The 16,959-nt window shown below is 35.4% G+C and overlaps 1 protein-coding gene across 1 annotated transcript in view; it reads left to right on the top strand.

The window, feature by feature from the left end:
• Nucleotides 1-10,876: 10,876 nt before the first annotated feature.
• Nucleotides 10,877-16,959, top strand: part of LOC135200157 (VIP36-like protein) — a 139,880-nt gene continuing 133,797 nt past the window's right edge. The window contains exon 1 of the mRNA XM_064228509.1: nucleotides 10,877-11,027. The gene's annotated coding sequence lies outside the window, so the exon portion shown is untranslated. The remainder of the gene's footprint in view (nucleotides 11,028-16,959) is intronic.

Here is a 16,959-nt window from a genome sequence, read left to right as displayed (position 1 = left end):
AGGAACTTATAAAGGGCAGTGTTAGCATTAAAAGAGGGAACTTATAAAGGTCAGTGTTAGCATTAAAAGAGGGAACTTATAAAGGTCCGTGTTAGCATTAAAAGAGGGAACTTATAAAGGTCAGTGTCAGCATTAAAAGAGGGAACTTATAAAGGTCAGTGTCATCATTATAAGAGGGAACTTATAAAGGTATATTTCAGAATTAAAAGAGGGAACTTAAAAGGGGCAGTGTTAGCATTAAAAGAGGGAACTTATAAAGGTCATTGTTGGCATTAAAAGAGGGAATGTATAAAGGTCAGTGTTAGCATTAAAAACAGGAACATATAAAGGTCAGTGTTATCATTGAAAGAGGGAACTTATAAAGGTCAGTGTTATCATTGAAAGAGGGAAATTAAAAAGGTCAGTGTTAGCATTAGAAGAGGGAACTTATAAAGGTCAGTGTTATCATTAAAAGAGGGAACTTATAAAGGTCAGTGTTATCATTAAAAGAGGGAAATTAAAAAGGCAAGTGTCAGCATTGAAAGAGGGAACTTATAAAGGTCAGTGTTATCATTAAAAAAGTGAACTTATAAAGGTCAGTGTTAGCATTAAAAGGGGGAACTTATAAAGGTCAGTGTTATCATTAAAAGAGGGAACTTATAAAGGTCAGTGTTAGTATTGAAAGAGGGAACTTAAAAAGATCAGCATTAGCATTAAAAGAGGGAACTTATAAAAGTCAGTGTTAACATTAAAAGAGGGAACTTATAAAGGTCAGCATTAGCATTAAAAGAGAGAACTTATAAAAGTCAGTGTTAACATTAAAAGAGGGAACTTATAAAGGTCATTGCTAGCATTAAAAGAGAAAACTTATAAAGGCACTTGTTATCATTAAAAGAGGGAACTATGTTATCATTAAAAGAGGGAACTTATAAAGGTCAGTGTTATCATTAAAAAGAGGAACTTATAAAGGCGAGTGTTTATATTAAAAGAGGGAACTTATAAAGGACAGTTTTAACATTAAAATATGGAACTTATAAAGGCCAGTGTTAACATTAAAAGAGGGAACTTATAATGGTCAGTGTTACCATTAAAAGAGGGAACTTATAAAGGCCAGTGTTAACATTAAAAGCTGGAACTTATAACGGCCAGTGTTAACATTAAAAGTGATAAACGGAACCAGTTAACATAAACAGAATTATACCAGTGTTAACATTTAAAGAGTGAACTTATAAAAGGATATTGATAGCATTAAAAGAGGGAATTTATAAAGGGCAGTGTTAACATTTAAAGAGGGTACTTATAAAGGTCAATGTTAGCATTAAAAGAGGGTACTTATAAAGACCATTGATAGCATTAAAAGAGGGAACTTATAAAGGCCAGTGTTAACATTACAAGAGGGTACTTCTAAAGGCCAGTGTTAACATTAAAAGGGGGTACTTATAAAGGTCATCATTAGCATTAAAAGAGGGAACTTATAAAACTCAGTGTTATCATTAAAAGAGGGGACTTATAAAGGTCAGCATTAGCATTAAAAGAGGGAACTTATAAATGTCAGTGTTATCATTAAAAGAGGGAACTTATAAAGGTCAGTGTTAGCATTAAAAGAGGAAACTTATAAAGGCCCTTGTTATCATTAAAAGAGGGAACTATGTTATCATTAAAAGAGGGAACTTAAAAAGGCCAGTGTTATCATTAAAAGAGGGAACTTATAAAGGTCAGTGTTATAATTAAAAAGAGGGAACTTATAAAGGCCAATTTTTACATTAAAAGAGGGATCTAATAAAGGCCAGTGTTAACATTAAAAGAGGGAACTTATAAAGGCTATGTTAACATTAAAAGAGGGAACTTATAACGGGCAGTGTTAACATTAAATGAGGGAACTTATAATGGTCAGTGTTACCATTAAAAGAGGGAACTTATAAAACCCAGTGTTAACATTAAAAGAGGGAACTTATAACGGCCAGTGTTAACATTGAAAGAGGGAACTTATAATGGTCAGTGTTAACATTAAAAGAGGTAATTCATAAAGGCCAGTGTTAGCATTAAAAGAGGGTACTTATAAAGGCCATTGATAGCATTAAAAGTGGGAAATTAAAAAGGCCAGTGTTATCATTAAAAGAAGGAACTTAAAAAGGCCAGTGTTATCATTAAAAGTGGGAACTTAAAAAGGCCAGTCCAGTGTTATCATTAAAAGAGGGAACTTAAAAAGGCCAGTGTTATCATTAAGAGAGGGAACTTAGAAAGGCCAGTATTAACATTAAAAGAGGGAACTTACAAGGCCAGTGTTAGCATTAAAAGATGGAACTTATAAAGGTCAGTGTTAACATTAAATGACGGAACTTAAAAAGGTCAGTGTTAACGTTAATAGAGGGAACTTAAAAAGGCCAGTGTTATCATTTAAAGAGGGAACTTATAAAGGTCAGTGTTATCATTAAAAAGAGGGAACATATAAAGGCCAGTGTTTCCATTTAAAGAAGGAACTTATAAAGGCCAGTGTTAACATTAAAAGATGGAACTTATAAAGGCCAGTGTTAACATTAAAAGATGGAACTTATAAAGGCCAGTGTTAACATTAAAAGACGGAACTTATAAAGGCCAGTGTTAACATTAAAAGAGGGAACTTATAAAGGCCAGTGTTAACATTAAAAAAGGTAACTTATAATGGCCAGTGTTAACATTAAAAGATGGAACTTATAATGGTCAATGTTACCATTAAAAGAGGGAACTTATAAAAGCCAGTGTTAACATTAAAAGAGGGAACTTATAACGGCCAGTGTTAACATTAAAAGAGGGAATTATAAAGGCCAGTGTTAACGTTTAAAGTGTGAACTTATAAAAGGTTATTGATAGCATTAAAAGAGGGAATTTATAAAGGCCAGTGGTAACATTAAAAGAGGGTACTTATAAAGGTCAGTGTTAGCATTAAAAGAGGGTACTTATAAAGCCCAGTGTTAACATTACAAGAGGGTACTTATAAAGGCCAGTGTTAATATTAAAAGAGGGAACTTATAAAGGCCAGTGTTAGCATTAAAAGAGGGAACTTATAACGGCCAGTGTTAACAATAAAAGTGGGTACTTATAAAGGCCAGAGTTAGCATTAAAAGAGGGTACTAATAAAGGCCATTGATAGCATTAAAAGAGGGAACTTATAAAGGCCAGTGTTAACATTAAAAGAGGATACTCATAAAGGCCATTGATAGCATTTAAAGTGGGAACTTAAAAAGGCCAGTTTTATCATTAAAAGAGGGAACTTAAAAAGGCCAGTGTTATCATTAAAAGTGGGAACTTAAAAAGGCCAGTCCAGTGTTATCATTAAAAGAGGGAACTTAAAAAAACAATGACATCATTAAGAGAGGGCACTTAGAAAGGCCAGTGTTATCATTAAAAGAGGGAACTTATAGAAGCTAGTGTTAACATTAAATAAGGGAACTTGAAAAGGTCAGTGTTAACATTAAAAGAGGGAACTTAAAAAGGCCAGTGTTATCATTAAAAGAGGGAACTTATAAAGGCTAGTGTTAACATTAAAAGAGGGAACTTATAAAGGCCAGTGTTAACATTAAAAGAGGGAACTTATAAAGGCCATTGATAGCATTAAAAGAGGGAACTTATAAAGGGCCAGGGCTGTTACAAACTTTAAAAGGGGGGAAACGTTCACAACGAGGCCAGGTTCGCTAACTTTTAAAAGAGGGTACTTATAAAGGCCAGTGTTATCATTAAAAGAGGGAACTTAAAAAGGTCAGTATTATCATTAAAAGAGGGAACTTAAAAAGGTCAGTGTCATCATTAAAAGAGGGAACTTAAAAAGGCCAGTGTTAACATTAAAAGAGGGAACTTATAAAGGCCAGTGTTATCATTAAAAGAGAGAACTTAAAAAGGCCAGTGTAATCATTAAAAGAAAAGAGGGAACTTTTCATAAAGCGGCCAATGTGTTAACATTAAAAGGCGGGAAACTTTATAAAGGCCAGTGTTATAATTAAAATAGGGAACTTAAAAAGGTCAGTGTTATCATTAAAAGAAGGAACTTATAAAGATCAGTGTTAACATTAAAAGAGGGAACTTATAAAGGCCAGTGTTAACATTAAAAGCGGAAACTTATAAAGGCCATTGATAGCATTAAAAGAGGGAACTTATAAAGGTCAGTGTTATCATTAAAAGAGGGAACTTAAAAAGGTCAGTGTTATCATCAAAAGTGGGAACTTAAAAAGGCCAGTGTTATCATTAAAAGAGGGAACTTCAAAAGGCCAGTGTTATAATTAAAAGAGGGAACTTAAAAAGGTCAGTGTTATCATCAAAAGTGGGAACTTAAAAAGGCCAGTGTTATCATTAAAAGAGGGAAATTAAAAAGGCCAGTGTTATCATTAAAAGAGGGAACTTATAAAGGTCAGTGTTATCATTAAAAAACGGAACTTAATAAGGCCAATGTTAGCATCAAAAGAGGGAAGTTAAAAAGGCCAGTGTTATCATTAAAAGGGGGAACTTATAAAGGCCAGTGTTATAATTAAAAGAGGGAACTTATAAAGGTCAGTGTTAACATTAAATGAGGGAACTTAAAAAGGTCCATTGTTAACATTAAAAGAGGGAACTTAAAAAGGCCAGTGTTATCATTAAAAGAGGGAACTTATAAAGGTCAGTGTTATCATTAAAAAACGGAAACATTAATTAAGGGCAATGTTATCATCAAAAGAGGGAAGTTAAAACAAAAAGCCAGTGTATCAATTAAAGGGTTGAACTTATCAAAAAGGCCAGTGTTATCATTAAAAGAGGGTAAATATAAAGGCCAGTGTTATCATTAAAAGAGGGTACTTATAAAGGCCAGTGTTATCATTAAAAGAGGGAACTTATAAAAACCCTAGTGTTAAACAAAATTAAATAGGGTACTATTTCATAAAAAAAAAAAAAAAGGGGGGCAGTGTTAACATTAAAAAAGGGAACTTATAAAGGCCAGTGTTAACATTAAAAGATGGAACTTATAAAGGCCAGTGTTATCATTAAAAGAGGGAACTTATAAAGGACAGTGTTAACATTAAAAGAGGGAACTTATAAAGGCCAGTGTTAACATTTAAAAAGAGGGCGGCCACTTATAAAAAGGGCCAGTGTAACATTAAAAGAGGGAACTTTAAAATAAAAAGGCCAGTGTTAACATTCAAAAGAGGAACTAAAAAAGTCCAGTGTTAACATAAAAGTGGGAACTTGTAAAGGCCAGTGTTAACATTAAAAGGGGAACTTAAAAAGTCCAGTGTTAACATTAAAAGAGGGGCGGGAGTATAAAGTCCAGTGTTAACATTAAAAGAGGGAACTTAAAAGGCCAGTGTTAACATTAAAAGAGGGAACTTGAAAAGTCCAGTGTTAACATTAAAAGAGGGAACTTATAAAGGTCAGTGTTAACATTAAAAGAGGGAACTTATAAAGGCCAGTGTTAACATTAAAAGAGGGAACTTAAAAAGTCCAGTGTTAACATTAAAAGAGGGAACTTATAAAGGCCAGTGTTAACATTAAAAGAGGGAACTTAAAAAGTCCAGTGTTAACATTAAAAGAGGGAACTTAAAAAGTACAGTGTTAACATTAAAAGAGGGTACTTATAAAGTCCAGTGTTAACATTAAAAGAGGGAACTTGAAAAGTCCATTGTTAACATTAAATGAGGGAACTTAAAAAGTCCAGTGTTAACATTAAATGAGGGAACTTAAAAAGTCCAGTGTTAACATTAAATGAGGGAACTTAAAAAGTCCAGTGTTATCATTAATAGGGGGGACTTGAAAAGGCAGTGCTAGCATTAAAAGAGGGAACTTATAAAGGTCAGTGTTAACATTAAAAGAGGGAACTTATAAAGGTCAGTGTTATCATTAAAAGAGGGAACTTATAAAGGCCAGTGTTAACATTAAAAGAGGGAACTTATAAAGGCCAGTGTTATCATTAAAAGAGGGAACTTATAAAAGGTCAGAGTTATCATTAAAAGAGGGAACTTATAAAGGTCAGTGTTAACATTAAAAGAGGGAACTTATAAAGGCCAGTGTTAACATTAAAAGAGGGAACTTATAAAGGCCAGTGTTATCATTAAAAGAGGAAGTTATAAAAGGTCAGAGTTATCATTAAAAGAGGGAACTTATAAAGGCCAGTGTTATCATTAAAAGAGGGAACTTATAAAGGCCAGTGTTATCATTAAAAGAGGGAGCTTATAAAAGCCAGTTTTATCATTAAAAGAGGGAACTTATAAAAGGTCAGTGTTATCATTAAAAGAGGGAACTTATAAAGGCCAGTGTTATCATTAAAAGAGGGAACTTAATTAAAAAGGCCAAGTGTTAACCAGTTAAAAGAGGGAAACTTATAAAGGTCATTGGTTATCATTTAAAGAGGGAAACTTATAAAGGCCCAGTGTTAACATTAAAAGAGGGGAACTTATAAAGGGCCAGAGTTAAAAAACATTAAAAGAGGGAACTTATAAAAGGCCAGTGTTATCATTAAAAAGATGGGGAACTTAATTAAAAGGGTCAGAGTTATCATTAAAAGGGGCAAGGGGAAAATTAATAAAGGCCAGTGTTAACATTTAAAAGAGGGAAACTTATAAAGGACCGAGGTTTATCATTAAAAGAGGGAACTTATTAAAAGGCCAGTGTAAACATTAAAAGAGGGAACTTATAAAGGCCAGTGTTATCATTAAAAGAGGGAACTTATAAAAGGTCAGAGTTATCATTAAAAGAGGGACCTTATAAATGCCAATGTTATCATCAAAAGAGGGAATTTACAAAGGCCAGTGTTATCATTAAATGTGGGAACTTATAAAGGTCAGTGTTAGCATTAATAAGAGGGAACTTAAAAAGGCCACTTTTAGCCTTGAAAGAGCGAACTTAAAAAGGCCACTGTTAGCAATAAGAGGGAACTTAAAAAGGCCAGTAAAACATTATAATACAAGACACTTGAAAAAAGCTCTCTATATGTCAGGTAGTGTAATAAATAAACAAGTTAAAAATGTGTCGACGTTTTTTCGGCGCAATCGAGTTTTCTGTATATCGTATAATCAAGGCCACCGAAAATGGAACTCTTTCGGTGGTCTCAGTATGATGTTGTATGAGCCCCGGCCGATGAAACTTTAACCACGGTCCATTGTTGGCCTTGCCTATATATATCGTTGCCAGACGCACGATTATGGCTCACTTTAACCATCAATAAAATAAAAACTACTGAGGCTAGTGCACCTTAATTTAGTATGTTTGATGATTGGAGGATGGATGGTCAACATACCAATTTGCAGCCCTCTAGCATCATTGGTTTTTAAAACCTGAGGGCGGACAGAAAAAAGTGCGGACGGACAGATAAAGCCGGCACAATAGTTTTTTTTTCAAGAAAACTGTAAGCTGAGATTTGAAAAGGATTTTTTTAAGTTTCTAATAACTGGTCTCTAGAGTCTTTCAGTATTTCCTGTTGCTTTTTGTTATTTCTTGCAAATCATCAACACAGTCTTAGAAGGCATAAATTTCAGTCAATGTTCCCTATGGGTTTGTTCCTCCTGATAATAATATTTTTTTTTTTCAATCAAGCAGGAAAGCGTAAGCCTTTTAAAGAACCAGTAATTTAAAAGCCCAGTTTTAACATTAAGGCAGAATCTTGAATGGTACATTTATTACTTAAAAGGTTCTGAAAGATACAGTTAGTACTGAAAGGGTTCTGAAAGATACTGTTAATCACTGAAAAAAGGTTCTGAAAGATACAGTTAGTACTGAAAAAGGTTCTGAAAGGTACAGTTATTACTGAAAAGTTTCTGAAAGATACAGTTATTACTGAAAAGGATCTGAAAGATACAGTTATTACTGAAAAAGGTACTAAAAGGTACAGTTATTACTAAAAAAGGTACTGAAATATACAGTTATGACTGAAAAGATACTGAAAGGTACAGTTATTACTGAAAAGGTTCTGAAAGGTACAGTTATTACTGAAAAGGTTCTGAAAGGTACAGTTATTACTGAAAAGGTTCTGGAAAGATACGTTATACTGAAAAGGTTCTGGAAGATACAGTTATTACTAGGAAAAGGTTCTGAAAGTTACAGTTATTACTGAAAATTATCTGAAAGATACAGATATACTGAAAAAGGTTCTGAAAGGTACAGTTATTACTGAAAAGATACTGAAAGGTACAGTTATTACTGAAAAGGTACTGAAAGGTCAGGTATTACTGAAAGGTACTGAAATGCTACAGTTTATTTACTGAAAAGGTCTGAAAGGACCGTATACTGTAAAGGTACTGAAATGTACAGTTTTACTGAAAAGGTACTGAAATGGACAGTTATTACTGAAAAGTTTCTGAAAGGTACAATTATTACTGAAAAAGGTTCTAAAAGGTACATTTATTAATGAAAAAGGTTCTGAAAGGTATAGTTATTACTAAATAGGGTAGCAAAATTACTGAAAAAAGGGTACTAAAAGGTACATTTATTACGGAATAATGTACTGAATAGTACAGTTATTACTGAGAAAATGTACTGAAAAGTACAGTTATCACTGAAAAAGATACTGTGAGGCACAGTTATTACTGAAAACGTACTAAAAGGTACATTTGTTACCGAAAAAGGCACTGAAAAGTACAGTTATTACTGAAAAAGGTACTGAGAGTTACAGATATTACTGAAAAGCATAAGAAAGGGCTAGAGGTTATAGGATAGACAAGGCACTGAAAAATATCTGTATCTAAAATATTTCTAGAATCTCAAATATCAGTGGAATATTTTTATCTCTTTGGTACTCCATTGCAAATCGGATGTGACTTGCAAATTCTTTATTATGTAAAATATGAAAAAAGTAAACGTTATTAATCTTGATATTTTCAAGCAAAATATAAGTAGTAAAAGTTTTACATCCTGAAAATTAAATACGGTCATTCAAAGAAAACCAAATTACATATTGAAAACTTACAATATAGCTTTTAATGTTACAATTGAATCACGAAAAGGTAAAAGATAGAGAAAATTAATATTGAGACATTACACATTATAAAATGTGAAATAAACATTTACTGTTTTCCTCAAGAAAATCACGAAAGTGTAAACGTAAACACAAACATTAAAACATAGAAATGATTCAGAATTAAACCTTAATACTTTGAGCACTGAAATATATATAAAAAACGAAGCTTTCAAAATACCACAAAGGACAAAAGAATGTAGAACAAAACATGTAAAAAACAAAGCTGAAGTATTGTGATAATGACTGATTGAAATTTAAACATTAAGAATTGCTCAATCTTCACATTCCCTCTTCCTTGAGTTTTTTTTTTTTTTTTTCTGGCCTGGGCTAGAAAAGGGCACAAATTCCCCTTCCGCCTTACTTGCTCAGGTTGACACCTTTGATGACTCCAGTCCCCAAAATTGCCCAATATGGTTCCATACCCCCTTTGCTTAAGTCCACTCGAGTCCTATTTGTTGACAATATGACTGAATAAACTTAGTTAATAGACATACTTTATGCATGAATAGCTAGGAATAGAATATATAAGAAAATCAAAAGTATTTGTAGTTTTATAGTTGTTTATTTACAAAATGTACCCATGTATACATTGAAACATTTATATTAAATATATACAAATATCCAGAGGTCAAGTCCCATACCCGCAGCAAGTGGTTCTCATAACCACATGGGGTAGAATTAAAACAAACAAACAAACAAAAACAAACAAAAAAAAAATGCTCTGAAGTTTCCTCGGTGCAATCGGCCTACTATACAAAGTATAATGCTGTGTGAAATTCTCAGATACAGCGCATGAAACTCTTAGCTGCGGACCATGAAACTTTCAACCAAGGTCCATTTTGGCTGCAATTTGGTATGTTCGATGACTGGAGGGTGGATGATCAACATACCAATTGGTTTTGTTTGTTTGTTTTGTTTATATGGTGTTTTTACGTTGCATGGAACCAGTGGTTATTCAGCAACGGGACCAACGGCTTTACGTGACTTCCAAACCACGTCGAGAGTGAACTTCTATCACCAGAAATACACATCTGTCACTCCTCAGTGGAATGGCCGAGAATCGAACCCGCGACCACCGAGGTGGGAAGCAAATACCATACCAACCACGCTACTGAGGCGCTCATCCCAATTTGCAGCCCTCTAGCCTCGGAAGTTTATAAGATCTGAGGGCGGACGGACAGACAAATAGCCACGTCAATCGCTTTCTTTCATAGAAAATAAAAAATAAAATAAAATAAAAACGCTTTCAGGAGACGGCCAAGAAGTCAGGTGATAGTGAAATGGCATTCTTTTACCTTTCAGTGATGACGTCAGAAGAGAAGGGGTCTTGTTTTTCCCCATTTTTCTCGACTGATGGATCATCAAATGTGATAAAGTGATTAGGTGCGGCTGGGTTATTGCCTCTCTCGACGTCTTACGCGTGACCGTTATCTCTCTACTCCCCTCTAGAGGGGTAGTGCCATCAGTGCCCCTCACGTGGTGCACTGTAGGCATTACTGAAACGTCTTAGCAGCGTCCCTTGGGCCCCTAGCTGCCACCTATTTCATTCCTTTCATCGCACATGCGTTCATAGTCCCTTCCTCCATCTGGCTTTCCACCCTCTCTAGCAATTGTTTCATAGTGCAACTGCTTTGAGGTTTGCCTCCTGTTATGTATCTTTCAACTCTCCTTACTGTCAATTTCCCTTTCGACGCTTAATGACCTCACAAGTCCCAGCGCTCGGCCTAAAATCTGTATTCTGCTCTGTCATGATTACCAGATAATGAATACCTTTTCTCTCTCTCTCTCTGGAAAAGACTTATAGTCTTATCGACCACACGGAGATTAAAAACAGCGATAAACTCGGGTGTTTTTGGAGAAAGGAATGTTGTCTCCGATACGTTATCAGAGAGGGTTGACATAAGCCTCACTTTCTTTTTCTCGTGAGTGCTTGCTTGCTACCTCGCTCCCGTCTCGTTAGCTCTGGCTGCTGGAATGATCGGGTTGACGCGCAATTTAGCCTTCGCGTACTTGTGTGTGTGTATATTCTAATACAAGTCCGCTTCTTACGTTCGCATATATGGGTTTTCTACAAGTCCGCTTTTCACGTTTGCTTGTGAGTATAGTGTGTAGTTTAGTACGCAATCGAAAATGCGGAGATTGTGTGTGATTATTATTTTTTCAAATTTGTCGTGACAGAATTTGAAAAGAAAATGAACACACACACACACAACACACACACACACACATATATATATATTATAATATATTATTTATTATTAATATTATATCTATATAGGATATATAACACATATGATATATATGGATAGATATATAGATATAGATATATAGATATATATAATATAAACATCTATATATATATATGTATATATATATATCTATATTATCTATAATATATATATAATCTATATATACATATATATTATATATATTATATATATATGTATATATATACACTATAGATATGTATAATATTATATATATATATATATTATATATATATATTATATATATATATATATACGTATAATATATATATATATATATATATATATATATATATATATATATATATACATACGTATATATATATAATTTATTTTATATATATATATATTATATATATAATATTTTTATATATATACATATATATATAACTATATATTTATAATATATATATTTATATATAATATATATATATATATCATATATATATATATATAATATATATATATATACATAACATATGTGTGTTGGTAATTGCTTTTCAAATTTCTGCAAGACTTGAAAACAGAAGAATCACACATATTCTCTGTATTTTTTTTCTTTTTTTGGGGGGGTTACAGACATTTGACCTGACCTGACCTGACCTGACCTGACCTGACCTTTTCCAGAGAAACTATAAAGTGAAAACGACGGAAGAAGACAAAACAGAGAGATATGTTCCCCAGCCGAAATTGCACACAGGCACACGAGGGAATACGCCCACAGTAAGGAAGGGAAATCGGCCTGCGATGTTCAACAAAAGCCGCACCAGAAGCGCCAAAGCATTCTCTCTCCGGTTCCCGAATTCAGTGCGCCGTTCCTCGAACTCCTTTTTCTCGAGGTCGCTATGACGCAATAGGGCGTCCATGTCACCACCTCCAGGCCTGGAATTATTGAGTCTTTTCGGCATTTTGGAAAACATAGGCCGAGAATAATCCCGAGAGAGAGAGGTGGGTTGTGCTTGGCACTAGTGCTAGAGGACCTTACCTTTCTATCTTCGTCTACCATCCAGGATGAACATTTGTCGATTAGATGAATAGTCCACGCTACATGACTGGCACAAGTAATGATTTTTGTTAAGTATATTAACTGCAAGATCCAGAGGAAATCTCTCGTACACGTTTTAATTTTCCTGCTCGTGCTATGACAAGATAGTACGGAGAAACGTAACAAGTAGGCTTAGTAGATCTATAACTTACCATATTCCTTCTTGCTCATATTGAGACTGCCACCATGAAGACAAGTCTACGATTGTAGCTTACCATCTTTGTTGAATTTCGTGAAGCTGCGGCGAAAACAGTTTAAACGATCACATATTCCTGCTCGACGAAGCCAATTTTTCATGAAACAACTGGCTAGTCCTAACAATGGTAAAGCTCGCAATTTTTCTGCCGTCAGAAGCCAAATTTTCATTTCAAAATATCAGCCTACGATTTGAAGAAAAAAAAGGAAACCAAGGTATAACAGGCTTACATCAGCTCTTCACTTTTCTGCTCATTTCAAGCCAATTTTCCCTAAGTTAAATGTAGGCCTACCTTTTTTTTTCTGTCAGAAGCGAAATTTTATTTTAAAATATCAGCCTACAATAAATAACTAAAGGCTTATATTATGTGCTCTTCGTGTTTCGCGCTCATTTCAAGCTAATTTTCACTGAGGAAACAGGATACGTAGTTCCAGTTTGATAGTAAGCCTAGCAACTTGAGACCAAGCTTCGTATAAGAAAACCTCGCTGTGGGATTTTGGTAGAGATGCCCATAACAAGCTCTTCTCCACAGATACGGCTTTGTACATTATTCTGAAGAAGATCAGAACACCTGCAGGGCCAAACCATCCCATATTTTCATTGTGCGGTGACAGTTCCTTTTCATTTGCCGCCCAAGTGGAGCAAATCCTTAAACCACACTAGTTTACTCAAGTTCTATAACATTGCTGACTTATTTTTCAGGTGCTTATCATGTTTACAGCAAGGTATATAGAATGGCCCTTATTCTATATACCTTGGTTCAGTAGGTATCTAGGTTTTAATTGAATTTTTGTTTGTGTCTATGTAACATTTGCCTCTGATATATATATATATATATATATATATATATATATATATATATATATATATATATATATATATATATATAGTAATAATAATACATACATACATACAGATTTGTGTGTACACGGACGAAGTAATAAAGTAATATGAAGCTTGAAGCACGTGTCTATGTCAGCTCTCTATCTCTCTCTCTCTCTGATATCGTCACCAACACCACCACCACCACCACCATCATCATCATCATCATCATCATCATCATCATCATCTTCACCCTGATACAGCATTATTAAAGCTGGCTTTTGCCCTGAAAGCATGAGTTCGGTGTTTTGCTCTGTCTCCGTCCAGCAGCAAATAAGGCTTCGCTAGACCGAACTGGGTGACTCACATCTGTCGCTGGGGTCTGATTGGGTGAAGTGGAAAATTTGAAAATGACACCTCTTCTCTCTCTCTCTCCTCTCTCTCTCTCTCTCTCTCTCTTACTGCTGGCTTTCTCTCTTTCTCCCTTATGCCTCTTTTCTTGCTATCGATCTCTTTACCTGTCTATTACATTACTGAGTTCTTTATCTGTTTCGCAAGTTCTCTCTCTCTCTCTCTCTCTCTCTCTCTCTCTCTCTCTCTCTCTCCGTTTGACATCCAATAACTATCTTTTTAAATCAAAGATTTATCTGGTTAAATCTGCCTCTCTCTCCATCTAATTGATGGTGTCTTACTAAATCTTTCAAACACGCCTCGCATTGTAAAGACATCTTTTGATCTGTAACAAAGACCCAGCTGCTGGCCAATTTCTCTCTCTCTCTCTCTCTCTCTCTCTCTCTCTCTCTCTCTCTAAGCAATTGGATGCCAAGATAATAATGCTGCCTTCATCTCAGGCAATTCACTGAGCTACATATGTGTGCGATCACGGCGGCCGTTTGCGTCATCGACCTGCTGCTGATTCTACTCTGTGCTTTCAGCGATTTGCTGCTGCTGTGCTTGCTGCTGCTTGTACAGACAATGCAGCACGTGATCTCTGAAACATACGTCTGAGAGAGAGAGAGAGAGAGAGAGAGAGAGAGAGAGAGAGAGAGAGAGAGAGAGATTGTTGCCTCTTGGTAAGTTATCTGGAGTGTCACCAAATTGGGTCACTGACGCCGGAGACTATGTGGTTTGTGTGTTTATAATAATATAATATTATATGTTATATATATAGATACTAATATATATATAATATACATATATATATATATATATATATATATATATATATTACAGAGACAGACAGACAGATTTAAACTCCGATTAAGTGAAAGAAATCCAGAGAATTTTGAAACGGCAGCCACCGTTATAGAGACAGATACGCCACAGATCAATGTGAATTTAACGAAGCTCTCTCTGTCTCTCTCTCTCTCTCTTAGTCTAAATGATTAATATGTAACGCCAACCACCTAAGAAAAAGAGAGAGAGCGCTTTACTAGTAATTGCACCTATACACATACAATATGTGACAAATCGTATCCATCCATCCATCCATCCAGAGAGAGAGAGAGAGAGAGAGAGAGAGAGAGCCCATCTGGCGCTGCAATAGAATAATGACGGAAATTTTTTGATCGCCACCTCTTTACCGAAGCCCGAGTTCAACAAGCACAATAGATATTCAATAGGCTAATGATAGACACAATGGGAGTGACCAAGTGGAAAATATGTCCTATTGAAAGTCAAAGGCCCTTTTAGATATTTCTTTTTCTCTCCTCTGCCTTTTTATCCTCCTCTAATGATGTATTCGCAAGTGAATAATGGAACGAAAATGTCAAAACTATTTATTTTCTTTTCATCCAACGAAAAAGGCACAAAGAATACACAGGACAACCGAGCGCGCTTTTGCGACCCAGTTCACGCAGGCAACTTTTCAACCAGAGATGCTGGCGGTTAAACCGATAGAGCTCTGAATTAGGCCGATGTTGGAGCTCTGGCCTTCACAAACGAAAAGAAAAGAGCCCATTTTGAGATACAGGGAAACTCGATAGAAACAGATGAACAGGCCAACTAACAATTCATACCCAATTCGAGCAACAATGTTGCAATACTCAAGGAAAACAGGCCATTATTTACGCTGTACAAAGACATTTTGTAAACTCAGATACAAACGAAGTAGGCTAATAAGTCGTCTTCAACAGTTGTGGACATAAGCTTAACACAGGAAATAAATAAAAACTCAGCATTTGACATCAGCTGTCATTAATTACCAAGACAAGAGGCTCCGATTAGGTCTAGCTCTCGGCTAGGTTATGAAAAGTCTCATTACATTGCCCACCAGCCTCAGCTAATGCAAAGTTTTACAAGAGAACACATACGTCAAGTGAAAAAAGACAAGAGCAACTACAAAAAACGAGAAAAAATTAAGAGCACAAGAAAACAAGTAAAAAATGCGCCAAAGTTTCTTCGGCGCTATCGAGAATTTTTCTGTACAACCGCTACAGCAGCGTAGAATCAAGGCCATCGAAAACTGATCTACCTTTCGGTGGTCTCGGTATGATGCTGTGTGAGCCGCAACCCATGAAACTTTAACCATGGCCTGGTGGTGGCTTTTCCTATATCGTTGGCAGAAGCACGATTATGGCTACCTTTAACCTTAAATCATATAAAAGGTACTGAGGCCAGAGGACTGCAAACTGGTATGCTCGATGACTGGAGTGTGGATGATCAACTTACCAATTTGCAGTTGGCCTCAGCAGTTTTTAAGATCTGAGGGCGGAAAGGAAAAGTGCGGACGGACAGACAAAAAGCCATCGCCATAGTTTTTTCTTTTACAGAAAAAATAAAACAGATGCATACCTGCGGCAAGGCATTTTGTGACGTCACGGCTTCCAAATGATTCGTAAGTGATGTATTCGACATCAGCTGATTTGGTTTCACAGTCACTGCGATAAAAATCTCCGGCTGAATGTCCACAGAATCGAAGAAACACTGTTCTGGCACTGACCTGAACAGAGGAGAGAAGGTTAGATGCTTTTGAGATGAAGCTGCTGAGGAGGATACCATTAAATGGACGATTTTGTTAGGATGAAGACATCAGGATAAGATTTAGGAGGCTGAAGAGGGGAAGGTTGAAATGGTTTGGACATGTTGAGAGGATGGATGGGAATAGAGACCCCAGGAGAGCATACAAATAGAAAGACCGCTGGGTAGGCCAAGAACGAGGTGGATAGACGTCATTGTCAGAGATCTTGAAGATGAAATCGAGAACATAGAGGTAGCGAGGGAAATGGCTCGGGATATAGACCGATGGAGAGGAACTGTATCAGCCTTATGCCACTGGCCAGTGGCGGGAAGATAAGGTAAGTATGTAATTATTATCATTACTGGAAATGAGCCCACAGGGAACCACTGACTTGCAATTCAAGCTTCCAAAGAAGTAAGACGAGGTAAAGGGAAATGCAAAAAGAAGAAATCCCTCTTATTAAACAAGAAAAAATCAATCAATAGATTAAAAAATAGATAAAAATGTATCCAAATTCAAGAAGAATAGCATTAGGCTAATAATGCATTAGTTAGCATTTATAGATATAAATTTATGATTATATATATATATACCATATATAAATATAAGATTTAACGCTTTAAGCTATCGCATACAAAAGAACGAAGCAAACGAAAGATCTGCCATACAAGCCGAGACAGAGAGATCGTAAACAGGAAGGCTCCTGAAACAAAACAAACGCGTCAGCCGCTGAGAGAG

The sequence above is a fragment of the Macrobrachium nipponense genome, chromosome 26 (assembly GCF_015104395.2).
Source record: "Macrobrachium nipponense isolate FS-2020 chromosome 26, ASM1510439v2, whole genome shotgun sequence".
Taxonomy (NCBI): domain Eukaryota; kingdom Metazoa; phylum Arthropoda; class Malacostraca; order Decapoda; family Palaemonidae; genus Macrobrachium; species Macrobrachium nipponense.
This window is presented reverse-complemented; position numbering and strand designations above follow the sequence as displayed.